At 39.6% G+C, this 21,658-nt stretch overlaps 2 pseudogenes; both read right to left on the reverse strand.

Annotated features, from left to right (window-relative positions):
• Positions 1–8,108: 8,108 nt before the first annotated feature.
• LOC114633872 lies at positions 8,109–10,100 on the reverse strand (annotated as a pseudogene).
• Positions 10,101–10,605: 505 nt separating this feature from the next.
• Positions 10,606–21,562, reverse strand: LOC114633874 (annotated as a pseudogene).
• Between the last annotated feature and the right edge of the window lie 96 nt (positions 21,563–21,658).

Genomic DNA, 21,658 nt, shown 5'->3' on the forward strand with positions numbered 1-21,658 from the left:
GGGGGTGGTGGGAACTGACCACTTCCTCCTCCTTTCTGAGGGGTTTTGAGATCCAATTTGGGAGTCTTTTTATGTATAATCGTTATCGGGAGGGAAACTGCCTGTCCTTGGAGGGTGATCAGTCCTCCTCTGGACTTGGCAACATTCATGGCTAGCCTTTTGCCCATCAATCTATCTTTATCTATGTCTTGTATGGTTTTCATAATGACTGCAGGCACTTGATCCTTTTTGGCCTGTTCCACTGCCATTTGAACTGAATTAGGATCAGTTAATGGATGCGTTATATCAACAGGTTTCATGCCAATTCTGCCCTTTACTGCCTGTGCTGCATCCTTCCATTTCATTTCTTCCTCCGTTTGCGGCTCTTTGCCAGTAATGGGGTGTATTTTGAGCCTTTTAAATTTGTTAGCAAGTGCTTGCATATTTAATATAGGAGATCTGCCAGCCAATACAGAAGCTTAATTTCCTTTTTTCTAATTACCACTGGAGGTTGCTGAGTCCTTTACTTTTCATTAACTCCTCAAATCTCTTATCGGCTTGTCTCTCCACTCTCTTACTGAGGAACTTTCTCATGAGTCAAATCCTGCCGACTACGCCAATCTGTCACGAGCAGGGTCTCTTATCTATTAAGAGCAAGGGGTTTGAATCCCCCGCGGGGAGAGGAGCGACAGGTCCTGCTCCACTCAGGGATCGTATACTGGATTTGACTGTGAGTTCATCAGCTCCTCGAGAGGGAAGAGAGTACGCCAAGAGACAGAGAGTTTGTGGAATTCAGTTGCTTCTTTAATGATAATGCACAGCAAGCCAACACAAACGCAAATGCTAAGGTTATTGCTACGACAAGATATTGTCACATTTACTATAGGTTGCCTCTAACAATATGCCTAATAAGTTGCTAATAAGTTGCTAATTACCGAAGAAATAAGCATAGCAATAGACAAGTCATTCATTCATGGATTATACGACCTGAGTCCTTATGTTGGTTTTGGGTTACAGGTCCAGAGTCCGGTAAGGCAGGGTCAGGCTGTGGCTTCCAGATAATTTGACCTCGTAGGGTGCTTGACCACGAAGCTGGAGGTGTTCGTTGTCTCTCGGCTTGAAGTCCAAGCGGAGCTCGACCACGAAGTTGAAGGTGTTGGTCTCTCGGTTAATTCTTTGATGACCGGGTGCTGAGGAGGCTTTGTCCGGAGGATCACGTTAGCCAGTCATGGCTACAAGTGTGATGAAGTGCTTCGGACAGGCTCCTCTTTTATGCTGAATTTGGAGTTACTGATGACGTACATGGAAGATAACCACTCGTGTCTGGTTATCTCAGCACAGCTTCATTTCCAGACTTGCCTTTACAAGTACCAGACATGTCCAGACATGTCTTACAAGTTTCCTATTACAAAATGGAGTTGGTCCTGTTTAAGGGCCTGCTCCTTACACCCACCAACCCAGCTCCCACTGCTCAACCACCTGCTCCTCCCCATTGTGGGCATTTTTTTCCTGTGCTCACCATGTCTGATTTCAGAGCTTCCCTGGGGTCTTCTCACAGCACCCAACAGCACAGCTCAAAGCAGGAAGCAGAGAACTACACAAGCCTGCACAGTTGCAGCAAACTTGCAGAGAGGAATTGGAAGATCCTGCCTCTTTGTCTGACTGACAGATTCACTTGGAGGCTTGATGGCCAGTGAATATTCCTCAAGGTTAACGTGTGCTTCTGGTCTAGGTCAGTCCTTTCCAGATCTCAGAAGTGGTTTGCACTCCATTAGCATTTGTGCCTCTCCTCCAAGAGGAATCTCACCTCACCCAACCCTGGGGGAGAACTCAAGATTCCAGATCAGGCTATTCAGATACTTGCTCCAACCCCCCTCTGTGAGTACTGATCCTGCACTTACCAGGACCTGACTTCAGACCTTGGCTGAGCTTTCCTCACAGCACTTATCTTCTTCTTCCTGAAATAGGTGAATAGCTTTCATAGGTGCAGTGGAGGTATCCATCTGACTCATGAATGGAAGAGTGCCCAGTCTATTAACATTCAAAAAGGATTTTAGGAAACAACAGTTTTGTTTTGTGGCTTCACGCTGGGCTCAGAGAAACTGCAACTTCCTTTCAACAGACATTTGGTATGAAACAACCCTGGGAGAAAAGCCAGAAACATAAGGGAAACACTGTTGAGCACTATTGTGAACCAGCACATCTTCATCAGTGATGAAGGAGAGAAAAACCACACTTGTATTAGTACAGGTTCTCTAGATAAACATATCTTAAAGCATAGAGAGAATGAATCTCTCTATATATATTGAAAGGATATTTAATAGAATGTCCCAATAAAGGCTGTCAGCCAAGGGAAAAAGCAAAGACTGGTCGATTTCATGTTACAGGAGATTACAGCTGATCTTCAGTATATACTAGAATTTTGAAGAAATAAGTACTTACTAATATCTTGAGTAGAAGTTATCACAGTCCTAACATCTGACTTTTGTGGATGTTTCCCCACTCACGTAACAGAATCCTTCCATGACATCTTTGATGATGGTCTTATTTTCACAATCCTTGTCTTCACTTTAGTTTTATTTTAGCCCCTAGTGGACTGTTCTATGAGGCACCATAACTGCTGCTCTGTTATATCACTGCTGTGGTCAGTATAAAAATGCAGGATAATCAATTTTACCAACAACAAAGTGTACAGATATCCTCTCAAGGCTGACTACTGTGCCAGCCCACTCATATTCATCTTGCCACAGCATCACCAGAGATGGATTCATGAAAAGACAGGAGCATTTGTGAGAAACTAAAGAATGGGAAAGACTACATACGGGATTGTAAGGCATATGCCATACAACCCTGTTTTGAAATGAGGTAAGGAAGGCAGTTCACGTATTTGTGGTGGCCATGCAAACCAGAGGATCTGAGTTCCATTAAAAGGTCCCTTGAAGAAAACCTAAGATGTGATTGGAACTAATATTCTGTGTGAGTTATGTGATTATATACAGATTCATTGAGCATGCTCAGGAATGAGAGACACCATTATGCAAATCATCCTCTATGGATTTGCTATATCTATCCCTTTGATATAACTTGGTCTCTCACACCATGTAAACAAGACTATAAAATTCCCACTACAGGCATCCTCAAGTAGATACACAAATGCACACAGAGAGAGAGAGAGAGAGAGAGAGAGAGAGGGGGGGGGGGAGGGAGGGAGGGGGAGAGAGAGAGAGAGAGAGACTAAACACACACAACAGAGACACAGACAAAACACAGACAAACAGAAAATTTCCTGCCACATCAGGAACTTTCTTGTCAGTCAAGTGCTTTACCTACTTTCTACTGAAACTGGTATGAGATGTGCTCTAAACCACAATTTCAAAAGGTGGTCTCTCTTTTTGTGTAAGTTAAAGGAGCTTGTAGAGTTTACAGAGTAGGGGAAATTTGATTTAAATCAACATAGGTATAAAAATTTTATGCTAACACCCCAAAGTTTAGGATATTTGAAAACTACTTTCATTATACAATATTCACAGTGAGTTCAGACCAAAATGAAAGAAGAGAAGGGTACCATAGATTATTAAGGACATCCATTACTAGGGAAGTCCCTGGAAAACTATTGAGAATCCATCTGACAAGTGTTACTATTTGATGCTAGGAAAGGCCTATGCCCTGTTCTCACTATATGTATTTAGTAATAATCTGTGATGCAGGATGATCTCAAACTAACTGTGTCTTTCCTGAAGATAGTCTTCAATGCTTTTCCTTCTGCTCCAGCTCCTGGATGCTGGGGTTATAAGTGTAATTGTACAGTACTTGTGAATCAGATCAGGTCTTTACACACATTAAGCAAAAACTCTACAAATTATCATTCCTATCAGTATCTTTTTAAATTAAATAAGAATGCAAGAGAAAAAAGTCCCATAAGGAGCAGTACACGAGACAAAAACTACACTGGCAAGGTGGATAACAATAAACACTTATATGGAACATAACAATTAAAATTCTAACATTTATTTAATAAGAAAAAATAATAATATGTGGGGGGTTTGGCCTGCTGAATGTCTTTGTACCACACACATACAATTCCCACAGAGACCAGAAGCAGGCATCAGATTCCACTAGAATTTGAGTTAAAGAGGTTTGTAGCTGTCATGAGAGTCCCATGAGACTGCAACAGATTTTCTTAATGGAGAACACATCTCTACTGCCCAAACTACACTTGATTTTTGTCCTTCCAACCAAGTGTGTGGGAACACTCCCAATCAAAGATGGAAAATTCTGGAAACTTCTAGTGACCAGTACATGAAGTAGGCATGCTAATTGTCTTAAGCTGCCACACATTCATACAAGGCACCTGTGAGTTCAGGAACCATCCACAGGATCACTGATTGTCAGTTCAAAACAGACTTGTCACCTGGAATCTAGGATAACAATGTAGATTAGGCCCAGCAGATGACATATACAATTGAGAAAACCCTCCTTGTTGTGAATGTGGGTAAGAGAAAGGTGAACATCCGGGACAGCAATGTTGGGAGGAACCTTATTAGTAGGAGGAGTGGATAGAGCCTGCCTCAGGGTTAACATGCATCTGATAGAGAGTATGTCTCTCCAAGATTATGAGGGTTAGTTAATGCTGGACTTTTACTCTTAGAGATCTCATAGCATACTGAAGAGGAGTTTCTTCCAGTGCTTTGTTCTTGTGAAGATCTCATTACTGTGAGTGACAGTGAATCAGTGAGTCAATGTGTGAGACAAGAAACCTTGTGCATCTCCAGCCTGGTGCTGTAAAATCAAGGATAAAAAGAGTCTACTATCACCTGATCTTCATGTGAGTCGGGGTGCCAGGTCTTGCCCTACAGAACCTAAGACATCTGGTTTTCCATTCCTCACTTAATCTGGAATCTCTATCTGATGACAGGACAAGCTGAATACTAGCAGGTGATCTTCCTGAGATGCTATGCTTCAGATTATTATATAATCTGCTACAGATTCTCTCTTATTAAGCAAGGCCCTTATAAGAGAGGGCCTTTCATTTTAGGAAAGATTCCTGCTATTAATATGCTTTTATTGTTATCATTAAACATAGATAACAATCTGTAAGCAATAGTTCACCTCTTTGGAACAGATCTCTGCAAATCTATGAAGATGTACTATTGTGTAGTGATGCTATATAGACAAGTAGAAGACTTCTTAAGTCTTAACGATGATCCCATAAGAATTCCTAAAATTACATCAGTGATTATTAAGCTTTAGGGTATCTATCGGTTCTACAAAATTTTTCATTAATTTTTACAGTTAAATGAAACAGCCTATTCCAGACAGGGTGACAAAGGGCACAGATACATCAGAAATAAAAGTGTGGGTCACTCTTCTAGGAAAAGGTTTACAACTTGCTGAGGGGCTGGTAGAGGAGGATGAAGGAACTACAAAATGAGTACTAGAGGAAGGTAATTATAAATATCAGCTAAGGCCACATGAGTAGCTGCTCAAACAGTATTCTATCATGACTGACTTATTTTTATTTTCTTAATAATGCATCTATGTGGATATTTTTGTTTTGTATCATCAATTTCTTTGTCAGGTGATGTAACACCAATATAGAGAACATGAATGGTAATCATATTGAAGTTCCACATAACAGAAAAATGTTCTTTGAAAAATACCATCACCTATTCTTAATTTATAATATATTTGCAGTTGTCCATGCCTCATACTTAGTAGTGATATACTATATGAATTGAACACGTGCAGTTCTTATAAATGATGAGAAATTCTCTGTGAGTTCATGCAATCATCAGTTCTTTTGTGTTTTGATGTACTGTTTCCTTGAAGTTACCCAACACCTTGGCCCCTTATATTCATTGACATGTTTTGCCACACAGATCTCTAAGCCTTGAGTGATATTGTTGCTCTATACAAACTGGTGGTAAGGAGATAGTCCTGAAGACAATCTTGACTTATTTCTTCAGATTTAGACTGATCTCCAACTAGAAACCTTACCTCTAATGCCTTGAATTCAAGTTGCTAGAAAGTATACTACATGCTACTGGAGGAAAAAGTGAAGGGAATAAAGACCAAGTGGGACTCACACCATAAAGATTCCTTCAATTCTATATGTACACTTAAAAACAAGCAGTGTACCTTCTTAGAATATTTCCCCTCATCCAATGCTCAGGGAAAAGTGAAGAAGATAGTGGGAAAGACCTTGAGAATCAAAAAGCGAGGATCTTGCCTGTGAACATAAATCTTCTAGAAAGAGCATAGGTAGACTATGAAGTCGCACCAATACTATCCCCAACATATGATCTCAAGAAGGAACACAACAGTGAGCATACCAAACTTGATGGAAGAAAGTTTCCAAATGTTTAGCCTGAATAAGCATTTGCAGGAAAATGTAAATCAGAGAATGTAAGTGGTTGACATAGCCAAGAAAGGGAACAAGGATTAGTCATGTATTACCAAATAATGAGCAATCAGAATATAAACCCATGCAATTAATTAAAGAAGAGACCATGTGCATTTTAGGATTGCAGGAAGGGGTACAAAGAATACTTTAGAGAAAGGAAATGTAAAGAAAACAAACTATAGTGTAAAAAATTACAAAATAGAAGTTAAAAGTAAAACAACAAACAATACTTTGAGTGAAAAATGACACTGAGTTCAATAACAGTTGTTCAAAAATAATAATGTGTGTGTCTGTGTTTGTGTGTGTAATATTAAACTAAAATAAAATTTAGTTACTCCTACTCTTACAAAATTTATAATGAGACCCTTCATCTAGAGTGAAATACATGTCCACAGACTTCATTGACTTTATAGGGATAAAGGTATTGTTAATGATATTATTCTCACTATTGATATTTCTCACTAAATGAAATGCATTCATTTCATAATAAAATGGCGTGTTTTCCTGTAAAGTACAAGAGCCTTATATTGCAGAAACAATCTGAACCCCATGGTCCTTTTCATATATTGTACCCTTATTAATATGTTACCTGATATTCTTAACATCTTCATAATACACTGTAAAGCTACTCAAAATCCTGCTCCTCTGTGATAGCCATCAACAATAAGCAGTGCTGTTACCATGCTCTACATTCTACTAACATTCAACCTTGTCTCTCCTTTTCAAATTGGTTCTTTTTGTTTTATCAGTAATTTATGATATTCTGTTGGGAGCCGACTCTTAGCCGAAAGTGGCTATCATCTTTACAGCCATCTCGAGCCATATACCCTGACAAGAGACTTGTTTCAACAGCCTGCAATAGCTGAGCGCACTCTGATAAACATCTTGTTACACTGTTTAGTGCCCCCAGCTGCCAGGTGCTCCTGGTATCCATGGCTACAAGGCACGTGATGTAGTGGCTTCAGTTGAGATTGTGCACGAGGGCAAGTCACGTGGTAAAGGGTATAAATACCCAGGATTTCCCTTCTATAAAAGAGTAGATCAGTAGAGGAGTAGAGGAGTAGAGGAGTCGAGGAGGTAGAGGTAGAAAGGTAGAGGTAGTAAGTAGTAGGAGGTAGTAGGAAGTAGGAAGTAGAGGAAGGAGAGAGAAAGTGAGAGGTGTCAGGAGACTGAAGGAGTGAGAATATAGTAAGAAGAGAAGAGAATAAAGAAGACTTGAAGAGACTCCACCGGACTCTGGCTTGTATCTATCTTTTGCGTCTCTTGCCCCTTTTTTCCCCTTCCTCCGTCCCCACTCTCTCTTGCTAGACCCTGACCTGCCGACCGGAGCAACAGAACCGGCCGGCCTTTACAAAGTAACAGAACCTGACGGCCGTTACAAAAGAAACGACAGTTACAATATTCCAAATCCCTAATGAGGCAATTTACCATTTTGCTAATGTCTTAGTTTCTTTTGCTGTAACAAAACACCATGGTCAAAAGGAACATATGAGAAAAGTGTTGATTTCCCTATGTACCTTGGTCACAGTTAATTGAAAGAAGCCAAGGCAAGAACATGGATGCAGGGCCCAATTATGGTCCATGGCATAATGCTTATTGCTGCCATCATGTCTATGTTGTCTACAATCCTATTTCTTTCTTTCTTTTTTTTTTCTGTTTTAGAAACAATTTTATATAAATAGGTCCTTTAACAAATACATGCACAGAGCATCCGTATGGTAGAGTCTGCCCTTCTCTGGGAAGCGGGTTCCTGCTTGCCCATCCTGCATGCCTATGCAGTCAGCTTCTCAAGCAGAGTCTGGATGCCTCTGCTGGTGCTTTTGTTTTTTTCCAAGGTAGGGATCAGGGTTTTCAGTCCAGCTTTGACTTTGTTTACAACTTCTTGGTCACAACTCTGAAGAAGGCTGGAAAGAATAATGGCTCCTCGGTTGACGCTGGCCCAGGACTTGAGGTTCTTCACACCAACGTGCTCTACAAGGGTTTTCGCAAAACAACCTTCTTTCCCGTTGTCTCTCATCTTCTTATCTTGCTCTATTAACCATTTGAGAACCAGATGTCCGGCAGGATGCTCAGCGACATGAAGCTCTCCATCCTTGCCACCAGGATACAATTCTGCTGCTGCCAGACCAGCGATGGCATCCATAGCAGGCTGGACATCTTCAGTAGCAGATCCCAGGATGTCAGACACCAGAATACACGCAGACCTATCCAGCACCACTTCTTGAGTGTGTCCTTGTAGGTAGCTCAGCAAAGCTGGAGAGATGGACTCCAAGAGCTCCCGCCAGCGGATTGCCGTGTCCTTCTTACTGTGCGCGTTGCCATCACCCTTCTGCAGAAGCTGGATGATCTCTGGCACCGTGTGGGCGGGATCTCTGGGGCTCAGCAAGTACAACAGAACTTTCCTTCCGTATTTGTCATTAACTATGCTGGGCAAGGAACTGATGATTTCTGATATGATGATCTGTTTGACAAGCTTAGTGTCATCAATACAATCAAACGCCGCCAGGAGAACCAAGTGAGAGTACTGGCCATTAGCAACCTTCTCCACGTACGTCTTCATTGTTTTCACGATCACTTTCCTGTCCTTGGGTGTACCATGCCACAAGCAGTGCATGGCCACTCTGGCGCCATCGTGTGTGTGGGCCAGGTACACCACTGCTTCCCTGATGGCTTCAATTAGTTCTGATCGAAGTTTTGGGGGTGCATAGGTAAAAAAGTCCAAGAACACTTTATGATCTAGTGAGTGCTTAATCACAGCTTCCTTTTGGGCCATGGGAGTCAGAATCTGCTTCATCTCATCCATGATAAGCTCCAGCTTTCCCGGCTGCACCTCTAGCACCTTGTCCAGAGTCGGGTGATCTGCTGACTTGTAAAGCTGAAATGTGTTCCCATAGAGCTCCTCTGTCAGCATTTTCCTCTGTTCCAAAATGGCTTTGTCGTTGTATGGATACTCCACAATGGCCGATGCCTCTGAATGCCGCAGCATCTTCCTCACATGCCCTTTAAAACTTCTGATTATCTCTGCAATCTGTGGTTTACTTCCATACATGAGAAACTTCTTAACGATATTCCTGGAATATTTGGCTTTACTTAATTCAACCAAGTTACCTTGTAATTCTTCGAAAGCCTGCTTCCTCTGTTCCTCATTCCCATACTGAATGAAGCACTGGATCACTCGAGTTGAGTCATGTGCAAAGGCAATAGTTTTAATTTTCCATTGAATCAACTTCTGCAAGTCACTCATGAGCTTCACCCGTTTTCCCTTGTCACAATCTTTTCTTCTCAAGCTCTCCCAAATGTGCTTTGCTCGAACCACGATGTCGTAGTTGGTCTTATCACTGAGCTGCCTGCTCTGCTTCAGCTCTTTCTTCTTCTTTTTGAAGTCATCCCACTTGGGTTTCTTGGCTGGTGATTCATCACTTTTAGCGTCTGGCTGGAATTTCCTCTTCTTGTTGAATTTATTTGCCTTCTGAAATTTGTCCTTCGGTCCTTTGCCCCCTTGTGGCTTGTTCTTGAACTGCTTCACACCCTTCTTGCCAGGTTTTGTAGCACCTTTCTCAAAGTTCTTAGATGTCACTTTAGGTCCGCCATCCTTAACAGCTTTCCTTGGCAATGTCTTTGAAGAGCTAGACTCACTGGTTTTATGAAATCTATTCTTTCCTTGTGATGACTGTGGACTCTTTCCTGTAAATTTTTTCTTCCCTTTGACTTCCATCATAGTACTTCGCACACGTGGGGCAGAAGCTCGCAGAGTCTACAATCCTATTTCTTACAGTGCCTAAAAGAACTTGCCTAGAGGTGGAACTGTTCACAAACAATAGGGTCACCTTATATTAATCAATAATTAAGAACATGGCTTACACAATACACATGTCAAAATGATGGCAGCCATTCCTCAATTGAGATTCCCTGTTCTCAAAGTTTAGATTTGTGTTCTCATGAATGAACTCATTTTCCACCAAGCCTTAATCACTGGTAATTGATTATGTAGTGTTATCCTGCTGTGTCAGTAAGATCTTAGTATATTACTTAAATTTATTTGTATGATTTAGTAGTACTTTTGTTATGACAAAGTAGAAAGATGTTGAGTACCGTCTAACATTTTAATACTATTAAAGTTTCAATAATGAAATTTAGCTTTGCACTTCTGAAGAAAATTTGAATCTGGTCTAACTAAAATAGTATAGCATTTTGGGACAAATATACACCCTAGCAACCCTGCACTAGAAGCCAAGATGGAGAAGACCTCCACTACTACCATGTCCTTCCCCCTAGTGCTGTAATAGACAGAGAGGAAGGTGATCCAGACACTGTAGAACACCAGCATGCTGAACGTTAAGAACTTGGCTTCATTGAATCTGTCAGGAAGATTTAAAGCAAGAAAAGCCACAGTGAAGTTCCCCAGAGCCAAGGAGCCCAAGTATCCCAGGACGAAGTGGAAGGCAATGCCTAAGCCTTTGTTGCAAATAATGATTGTCCTTAAATCTTCAGATTGTATGTCTCTGTCAATAAAAGGAGGAGATGTTACCAGCCAGGTTCCACAGAGAACAAGTTGGATTGGGGTACAAATGGGAATGACCAAGTTAGGTGCCGCTGATGCCAACATCCCTCTCATCCTTCTTCCTGGAGTAGTGAGCCTGAAAGTTATTATCACAGTTATAGTTTTGGTCAACACTGTAGAAATAGCTACAGTGAAAAATATTCTAAATGTTGTCTGTTGCTGGAGGCAAATGGCCTGGTTGGGGTGTCCAATGAAGAGCAATGGGCAGAGAAAACAGAAGCTGAGAGAGATGAGCAGAATGTAGCTGAGAATCCAGTTATTGGCCTTCACAATGGGAGTGTCATTTTGCTTTATAAAAGTGACTAGTATTAGAACTGTGAGGACAGAGAAGCACAGGGCCATGCAGCCTAGAGCCATCCCCAGTGGATCTTCATAAGCCAGAAATGACACAGCTCTTTGCAGGCAGTGGGTTTGCTGTAATTTGGCATACTCAACACCTTGACATCTTACACACTGCTCCATATCTGCTGCTGAACAAGAAAAACCTTCACAATATATCATAATTATGTATTTAATAATTGAGTATTCATATTATTAAGAGGATAACTCAAAGAATATTTTGGTATGGAGCATCTATTCTGTTCCTTCTTGCTGTAGGGACCACTCAATTAAAGCTGTTCTGTTCAATTCGCCTATGCTTTGTGATGGCACAAAGGACCATCATGGGGAGTGGAGCAGAAAAAAAAATATTTCTTAGACAAGTAAGAAAGAAAAAATACTGTTTTCAGTTCATTAGGAATAATAATGTGCACAACCCCAGATTACTTAAGTTCTCAAACCTTAAACTAACTACTCACAGATGTGTGCAGTATGCAGACAGATCTCAATGTCAGCTGATAAAATTCATTATGCACTTTATTGGTTTTGAGAGTTGTGCCCTTTGATTGTATCTTCACAAAGGCACAAGAACATACAATTCTTTATGTCAATAACATTTGCATTAAGCAATATTTCCATTATTGAAGCTGTATAACTCATAGACCTATGCACGCCCCCTTCATTGTGGTTAGGTCTCTTTTTTTCTCAACTATACATTCCAAGATATATGACATGAAGATTATGGATATTCCATACATCGATCTTTCTTTAGCTAGGCTGTGACTGCTGATGACTACTATCACATGATTGAGTGCATTGTTGAGATCTTCACCCTTGTTCTAATTCTTTGACAGCAAATGTTTCGTCTTTTTAAGCCATCTAAGCTCTTAAAATATATTTCATTAAACAACTGTTGTTTTGAGTATCTGGTGTTTGCAATGGACCAAGCTAGATGAAAGGAGGAAAAGACTGTGGACTGATCATGTAGTCAAGTTACTTTGTATCAAGGAAGACTAAACTAGGCATATATTGTGACTAAAATTTTTGTTAAAAAATTGATCACTGAGCAGATCTTGGACTTCAGCTCTGTGTCCAATCCCATGAAACTCAGAGTAGGTGGGGCTCCCAGGAGCTCTAACCCCAGCAGTATCTTAGGTAAGGAGACAGGAACACCCACACCAAACAGGGAGTAACTAGGACCCACTGGGATGCAGGAATTCACTCCTGGTCAGGGGCACTTGTTCCTTCTGCTCTGTGCCCCAGCACTGAGCAGATCTTGGGCTTCAGCTCTAAGCCCAACAGCAACACCCACCCCAAACAGTTTTGACACAACTAAGATAACAGGAAAAACAGGCTCCAGTAATAGACAGTGCAGATAGCACTAAGGAGATTCAGATGGTGAATGGCAAGCAAAAGAATATAAGTATCAATAGCCCAGGGTACTTGGCATCATCAGAACCTTGTTTTCCCACAATAGAAAGGCCTGAATTCCCCATCTCACCAGGAAAGCAAGATTCAGATTTAAAATCACTTCTAATGATGATGATAGAGGACTTTAAGAAGGACATAAATAACACTATCAAAGAAATTGAGGAGAACACAGGTAAATGGGTAGAAGCCCTTAAAGAGGAAACAGAAAATCCCTTAAAGAATTACAAGAGAACACAACCAAACAGGTGAAGGAATTGAACAAAACCATCCAGGACATAAAAATCAAAGTAGAAACAATAAAGAAATCACAAAGGGAAACTACTGTGGAGATAGAAAAGCTAGGAAAGAAATCATGGGTCATAAATGGAAGCATCACCAACATAATAGAAGAGATAAAAGACAGAATCTCATGTGCAGAAGATACAATAGAAAATCTTAACATAACTGTCAAAGAAAACATAAAGTGCAAAAAGTTCCTAACCCAAAACATCCAGGAAATCCAGGACACAATGAGAAGACCAACCCTAAGGATAATAGGTATAGATGAGAGTGAAGATTCCCGACTTAAAGGGCCAGTAAACATCTTCCACAAAATTATAGAAGAAAACTTCCCAAACCTAAAGAACGAGATGCCCATAATCACACAAGAAGCCTACAGAACTCCAAATAGACTAGACCAGAAAAGAAATACCTCCTGTCACATAATAATCAAGACACAAAATGCACAAAACAAAGAAAGAATATTAAAAGCAGTAAGGGAGAAAAGCCAAGAAACATATAAAGGAGACTTATCGGAATTACACCAGACTTCTCACCAGAGACTATAAAAGCCAGAAGATCCTGGACAGATGTCACACAGAACCTACACCCAGCAAAACTCCCGATTACCATAGATGGAGAAACCAAGATATTCCACGACAAATCAAAATCTATACAATATCTTTCCACAAACTCAGCACTACAAAGGGTGATAGAGGGAAAACTCCAATACAAGGAGGGAAATTATACCCTAGAAGGAGCAAAAAAAGTAATCCTCTTCCAACAAATGCAAAAGGAGATAGCCACACAAAGATAATTCCACCTCTAATAACAAAAATAACAGGAAGTGAGAATCAGCTTTCCTTAATATCTCTTAACATCAGTGGACTCCATTCACCAATAAAAAGTCATAGACTAAAGACTGGATAAGTAAACAGGACCCAGCGTTTTGCTGCCTCCGGAAACCTGGCTCAGTGACAAAGACAGAGATGGCCTCAGGGTGAAAGGCTGGAAAACAATGGTTCAAGCAAAGAGTGCCACGAAACAAGCTGGAGTAGCCGTTCCAATGAGATGGACTTTCCACTTAAAGCTATGAAAAAAAGGAGAAGGAAGAATATCACATATCATGTAAACTAGTCCTAGATCAAAATTTCATATTCCTTGTTAACTTGTCCTCGATCCAAATTTCCTATCCCATGTTAACTGGTCATAGATCCAAATTTCATATTCCATGTTAAGTATTCCTAGATCCAAATTTCATATTCCATGTTAAGTAGTCCTAGATCTAAATTTCATATCCCATGTTAACTAGTCCTAGATCCAAATTTCATATCCCATGATAAAACTGGTCCTAGATCAAAAATTCATATCCCATGTTAACTAGTCCTAGATCAAAATTTCATATTCCATGGTAACTAATCCTAGATCAAAATTTCATATTCCACGTAAACTAATCCTAGATCAAAAATTCATAGTTTACATAAACTACTCCTAGATGAAATTTTCATATTCCATGTTAACTAGTCCTAGATCACAATTTAATGTTTCATGTTAACTACTCCTAGATCCCAATTTTGTATTCCACGTTAACTACTCCTACATCCAAATTTCATATTCCAAGTTAACTACTCCTACATCCAAATTTCATATTCCATGTTAACTAGTCCTAGATCCCAAAATCGTGTTCCATGATGACTAGTCCTAGATCAAAATTTCATCTTCCATGTTAACTAGTCCTAGATCAAAATTTGTTATTCCATGTTAACTCATCCTAGATCAAAATATCAAATTCCGTATAAACTAGACCTAGATTCAAATATATTCTATGTTAACTAGTCCAAGATCAAAATTCCTTATTCCACATTAACTTATCCTCAATCAAAATTTCATATTCCGTGTTAACTAGTCCTAGATGAAAATGGCCAATTCCAGGTTACCTAGTCCTAGATCCAAATTTCATATTCCCTGTTAATTAGTCCTAGATCCAAATTCCATCTTCTGTGTTAACTCATCCTAGATCCAGATATCGTATTCCATGTTAACTTGACCTTGATCAAAAATATTGCCTCTTTATCCTTGTGCTTGATATATATCCATGTAACTGATTTGTTAGGAAGTTCTGTGGTATAGAAAACTGTCTCTCGAGAGAACAATCTCTAACAAATGTATGTGAGTCTGTCAAGGGCTATCGAAAAGACCACACTGGTAAATCTAAGCATCATGAAATGTAAGAAAATTTACCTGCCGACGGTCAGAGGATAATTTTTGAATTCTCCCATTTTCTGTGACTCTGCTTGTTGAAGAATGTCAGGGACAGCCCTGCTTACACACTGAAGGCCTAACATCAGCCAGAGGCCTAAAATCAGCAATAGGCCTGTCATACATGTATACTAATACCAAGTCTTGGGTCTCTGTGGAAAAATACTGAAACAGATGCCTAGAACTTATTGGAAACACCAGCTTTGGTGGAAAATTGCCAGGCTGAATACATAGACCTTGTAGATAGCTAGCCTTGGTGGATAGAACCAACTTAGACAAAGACAAGTGAATCATAGGCAGAGTTATAGTGACTTGTCCCCTGAACCTTCACCCAGCCGATATCTGGTTCTGAAAGATATCTGTATTCCCCCTGAACACGCACGCTCCGGTGTCATCCTCTTCCCCACATCCTGCCTTTTTGTGTCTATAGCCTGTGTGTGAAAAAGTAAAAATGGCTACCTGATCAGACTATAGACAGGTCGGCCTTCCTTGTGTAGGCCTGTCCTCCACTTTCTCTTTCAGGTGATCTCCCCGGACCCCTGTTTAATGTCCTGCTGGACACCCGGACCCCTGTTTAATGTCCTGCTGGACACGAAAGAAGAATGAGTTCATGGTAGCTGTGAGCTACAGCATACACAGCATTATACAAATTATACCCTTCATCACTCTTGGCCATGTCAAATTTGTGCTCGGCTAACCATTTGAATGTGTCCTTGAATGCAAAATTATCTAATTCGCTATTGCTGTTCTTTGAGACAGAACCATTAAAATAATTCCACACTAGCATAGTCTTAGAAATGTCTATTGGATATATGGAAGTATTTATTGTTCACATAAAATTCCTAAATTGAGCAATGTCACTATTGTGGTGTTCAAAAGTGACAGTCCCGTGAAAGAAATCAAAGCTGAAATCTCTTTTATTTGTGATGACATCCCATTGTGAGGTTGTGATCCAGATTTTTTGTGCACGTAAATATGCCCATCTTCTAAAGCTGACTTTTAGAGTAGAGTTCATTTCACCATAAATAATAACAACCTTGGCTGATGATGCCATAATTTGTTTATCATATATCTTAGCCCTTGCCATGTAAATTGGCAGTTTTCTGGGATCACATTCACAAAAGCTAAACAGATTCCATGTCTTTGAATTTCTTCTCTTAAGTCTGAGAGAAACTGAATGCCCTGGTCATCATCTGAGATGACCAGTCCAATCCAAATCCATCTAAAATGAAACATCAAGGAGACCATGCCATGGGACAAATATGTGTCTTTGGTTGCTACCTGATAGACATAGGGAAGCTGGTCATGGTCACTCAAGTTAAGATTAAGTAGTTCAAAGAAAACCTAAGAGATGTAGAAGATAGGATGAAATATCTACATGAGGAATATGATTGTTAGGAAGTTTGTTATATACAAGTAACATTACTCACCTTACAGATCTATGATTATTGAGAGTTAGATTAGTCTATAAATATCATTTATTGTTCCTATTGGAGTCTAGAATATTCCTGTAAAGTCTGAATGTTCTAAAGTACAGTCTGTCTGTTTCTCCAGTACATCTACAATTTGATTATTTATTCCTTCATAATATATTTATAACAGCACACTCACAAACACATATTACTCAAGTTTTTCCTAGGCACCTATGAATGGAATAAAAATGTCAACTCATCGATTGTCAAACATTCTCACCTTTGGTTTCCTAGAATTAATTGCCAATTTTAAGGATGTTATCCATGATGGTCCTGTCAGTTGTACATTACATCTAGGCCATATTCCACATTGGTAATTAATAGTATACAAACTATTTTTTGTGGTGAATATTTTTTATCCAGAACTCCCAAAATATCTTCACACAGGCCAACAATAAGGGAGAATATCAAAGTCATGTTTGGTAAAAGATAATGATTCTTGTTGATCTCATCAGTAGCAAAATACATTACCAGAAAAAAACTCGTATCCTCTTGTTTGTATTCTATAAGAAGACACAGGGATGATAAAGGAGGATTTTTTTTTTTAATTAGGCTTGTACTGCTGTAAACAGACACCAGGCTACTCTTATAAGGACACTTAATTTGGGCTGGCTTACAGATTCAGAGTTTCAGTCCAATATCATCAAGTCTGGCTCATGGCAGAGTCCACACAGGCATAGTACAGAAGGAGTTGAGAGTTCTACATATTCATCTGAAGATGTAGGAGAAGACCAGCTCCTATATGTTAAGAAAAGGGTTTCTGCCCAGAGGATGTAAGACTTCTTGCCCTGCTGGAGACATACCTTTCTTCTGGTTCACAATGGCGTCCATGGAGCATATCTTGTGCTACAGATACCCGCCTACCCTGCCTAGTCTCATAATTGGCTTGACTCTCAGGAGGTCACCCACAGCTAGGCTCACAGATCAGACACTCGAAAACTCCTAACACACCCAGAGATAGCCAGACTCAACCAGGCTCACATTAGGGACAGGTTTCGGTAAGAAATAGCAAGGCCAGTTAATACCAGAGATAACCAGATGGTGAAAAGAAAGCACAGTAACATAAGCAACAAAAACCAATGCAACTTGGCAATATGAGAACCCAGTTCTCAAACCACAGCAAGCCATGGATACTTTAACACACCTGAAAGTAAATATCTGATCTGAAATCCCATTTCATGAAGATGATAGAGGACCTTATGGAGGACATAAATGACTCCAATAAAGAAATACAGGAAAATACAAGTAAGCATGTAGAAGCCCTTAAAGAGGAAACACATAAATCCCTTAAAGAAATACAAGAAAAAACAAACAGGTGAAAATATTGAACAAAACCATTGAGGATGTAAAAATGGAAATAGAAACACTGAAGAAATCACAAAGAGAGAGAGAACCTTGGAAATGGAAAACCTAGGAAAGAATCAGGAGGCACATATATAAACATCAGCAACAGAATTCAAAGGATAGAAGAGAGTCTCAGGCACAGAAGATACCATAGACATTTACATGAGAGTCAAAGAAAATACAAAGAGCAAACAGCTCCTAATGCAAAACATCAAGGAAATTCAAGACACAATGAAAAGACCAAACCTAAGAATAATAGGTATAGAAAAGAGAGAAGATTCCCAATTCAAGGGGCCAGTAATCATCTTCAACAAGATAATAGAAGAAAACCTCTCTGATCTAAAGAAAAAGATATCCATAAACATATAAGAAGTCCATAGAATGCCAAATGTATTGGACCAGAAAAGAAGTTCCTCCCAGTACATATAGTCAAAACACCAAATGTACAGAACAAAAGAATATTAAAAGGTACAACAGAAAAAGTTCAATTAACATATAAAGGCAGACCTATCAGATTTAAAACCAACTTCTCAGCAGAAATTCTAAAAACCAGAAGATCTTGGACAGATGTCATGCAGACCCTAAGAGAACACAAATATTAACCCATTTGTTGACAAATGGGACCTTATTGAATTGAAAAGCTTCTGTAAGGCACAGGACACTGTGAATAGAACAAAACAGCAACCCGTAGATTGAGAAAAGATCTTTACCAACTCTACAATATATAAAAAGAACTCAAGAAGTTAGACTCCATAAAACCAAATAACCCTATTTTCAAATGGGGTATAGAACTAAACAGAGAATTCACACTATAAAAATCTTTAATGGCCTAGAATTACCTAAAGAAATATTCAAAATCCTTACTCATCAGAGAAATGCAAATCAAAATCACTGAAATTCCACCTGACACCAATCAGAACTGGCTAAGATCAAAACTTCAAGCTGCAGCAGATGCTGGCAAGGATGTGGAGAAAGAGGAACACTCTTCCATTGCTGGTGAGATTGCAAGCTGGTGTAACCATTTTGGAAATCAATCTGGCAGTTTCTCAGAAAATTGGGAGTAGCTGTACCTGAAGACTCAGCTATACCACTCCCGGGCATATATCCAAAGATGCCCCAACACATAACAAGGACATGTGCTCCACTATGTTCATAGCAGCCATATTTATTTATTTTTTTTAATATATATTTTTTTAAATTTTTATTTATTTATTATATGTAAGTATTCTGTAGCTGTCTTCAGACACCCACAAGAGGGCATCAGATCTCATTACAGATGGTTGTGAGCCACCATGTGGTTGCTGGGATTTGAACTCATGACCTCTGGAGGAGCAGTCAGTGCTCTTAACCACTGAGCCATCTCACCAGCTCAGCAGCCATATTTATAATAGCCAGAAACTGGAAACAACCCAGATGTCCCTCAGTGGAAGAACGGATATAGAAAACATAATACATTTACACAATGAAGTACTCTCCTGCTTTTAAAAAAAACAACTTCACAAACTTGTAGGCAAAAGGATGGAACTAGAAAATATCATCCTGAATGAGGTAACCCAGACCACAAAGGACGCACATGGTATGTACTCACTATTAAGTGGATATTAGCCCAAAAGCACAGAATACCCACAATACAATTCAAAGACAATATGAAGCTTAACAAGAAGGAAGGCCAAAGTATGGATGCTCGAAACCCACTTAGAAGTGGGGACAAAATAATCACGAGAGGCTGAGTGAGGAAAGTATATAGGTGGGAGAAGGGAGTGGGAGGAAAAAAGGACTGAGTATGGGAAGAGACAGGAGAGAATTCCAGAGGGCCAGGAGAAGAATTGAAAATAAGTAGCAGGGGAGGTGCAGGGAATTTGGGGAACCACTAGAATGTCCCCGACATCGGGAATGTGAGAGGCTCCCAGGACCCAATGGAGATGACATTAGACAAAATTCCCAACAGCAGGGATATAGAACCTGAAGATATCACATCCAGGCGATAGATGTGGCCCTCGGTGGGGGCAGGGGGATGGGGCAACCACCTATCTAAAAGATTTTACCCAGAATTGTTCCTGTCTAAAGGAGATGCAGGGACAAAAATGTAGCAGAGACTGAAGGAAAGGCCATCCAGAGACCATCCCACCTTGGGATCAATCCCTTCTGCAAACACCCTACCCTGACACTATTCCTGATGCCAAGATGTGCTTACAGACAGGAGCCTGGTATGTCTGTCTTCTGAGAGACATTGCCAGAACCTGACTGAGACAGATGCAGATACTCACAGCCAACCATTGGACTAAGCCAATGAGCCTCAATAGAAGGGTTATGGGAAGGACTGATGGAGCTAACGGGAATTGCAATCCCATACAAAGAATAACAGTATCAATTAACCAGAACCCTCAGAGCTCCTGGGGACTAACCCATCAATCAAAGAGTATACATGGGCTGGTCCATGTCTCCCACCACATATGTAACAGAGAACTACCTCATCCCTTCCCTCATGATCTGCAGCCACCATTGATATCATCTCACACTTGGGATCTGAGAACTGTGTAGACATATTGAGAACAGATTCTTATCCACAAGAAGTACAATAGTTCTCCTAGAATTACTCTAGTGTTATATTTATTCACTAATTAAAAGAATTATTGACCATCTACCTGATACTGACAATCACTCTAAGCTGTGACCAGGCATATGCATATGTGAACCATGGTATAAGAATCTCAAGACTGGCAATTTTGTTTTTTCATATTCAGTGACAACTCCACAATGACAGGAGGGACTCATTAAAAGGTTATATTTAAAAGCAATGTATTTTCACAAGTAAATACATAGCATTATATATGTAATCATGTATACTAGACACACACACATTTAAGTATATGATTTTATGCAAACTGTTATGCAAGACTTAAATTAATAACCTTTTTATGAAGGTCTTTAGAATGCATAATCATATAGAAATCATTGGCAGGCAATTTGTGTTAGGCAATGATGCACTCTCTTCATATTTAGCTCTGGCCAACAGTGTAAATTATGAATTAAAGGCAGATCAAAACACTTTGGACAATGACATCTTTCTACATATGAAATTCTTGAGGAGGCAAAAATGGAACACAATCTCCTTTATTGTCCACTTTTGTGAACTTGAGCTCAATACACTAAAGCCAAATGAAACTGTGACAAATTATAAATTATTAAAAGAGTTACATATGTGATCATTAATTCTAAGTAGCTCCTAATATTACACTGGGAAGAAAAGAACAGAATCACAGTTTGTATACACAGCTGTTAGAATTTTTAATTCATGACCTTGGAGTAGGAAATAATGTTAATGACTTACCTAAAATTGATAACATAATTATAAAAATTTTCTTCTATAGGTTCCTCATCTGGGAAAAGAACAAAACCACAGTCACTTCGCAAATCTCCATCATTATCTTCATTCTTCTTAATCCTCCAAAAGCAACTAGGTTCAGTTAAACTGCACAAGATTAGAGAAAACTTCAGGAGCAAGAAGGAAATAGTGAAAGCACACAGATTCTTCATGTCTGCTAGGATCTAAGATGGAGCAGTTGTGAAATTCGTTTCTCATGCTGACAAACATCACACACATTTACATCTATGTGTCTGTTTTAAGGCTAT

This window comes from Grammomys surdaster, unplaced genomic scaffold, assembly GCF_004785775.1.
Source record: "Grammomys surdaster isolate TR1022 unplaced genomic scaffold, NIH_TR_1.0 769, whole genome shotgun sequence".
Lineage (NCBI taxonomy): Eukaryota > Metazoa > Chordata > Mammalia > Rodentia > Muridae > Grammomys > Grammomys surdaster.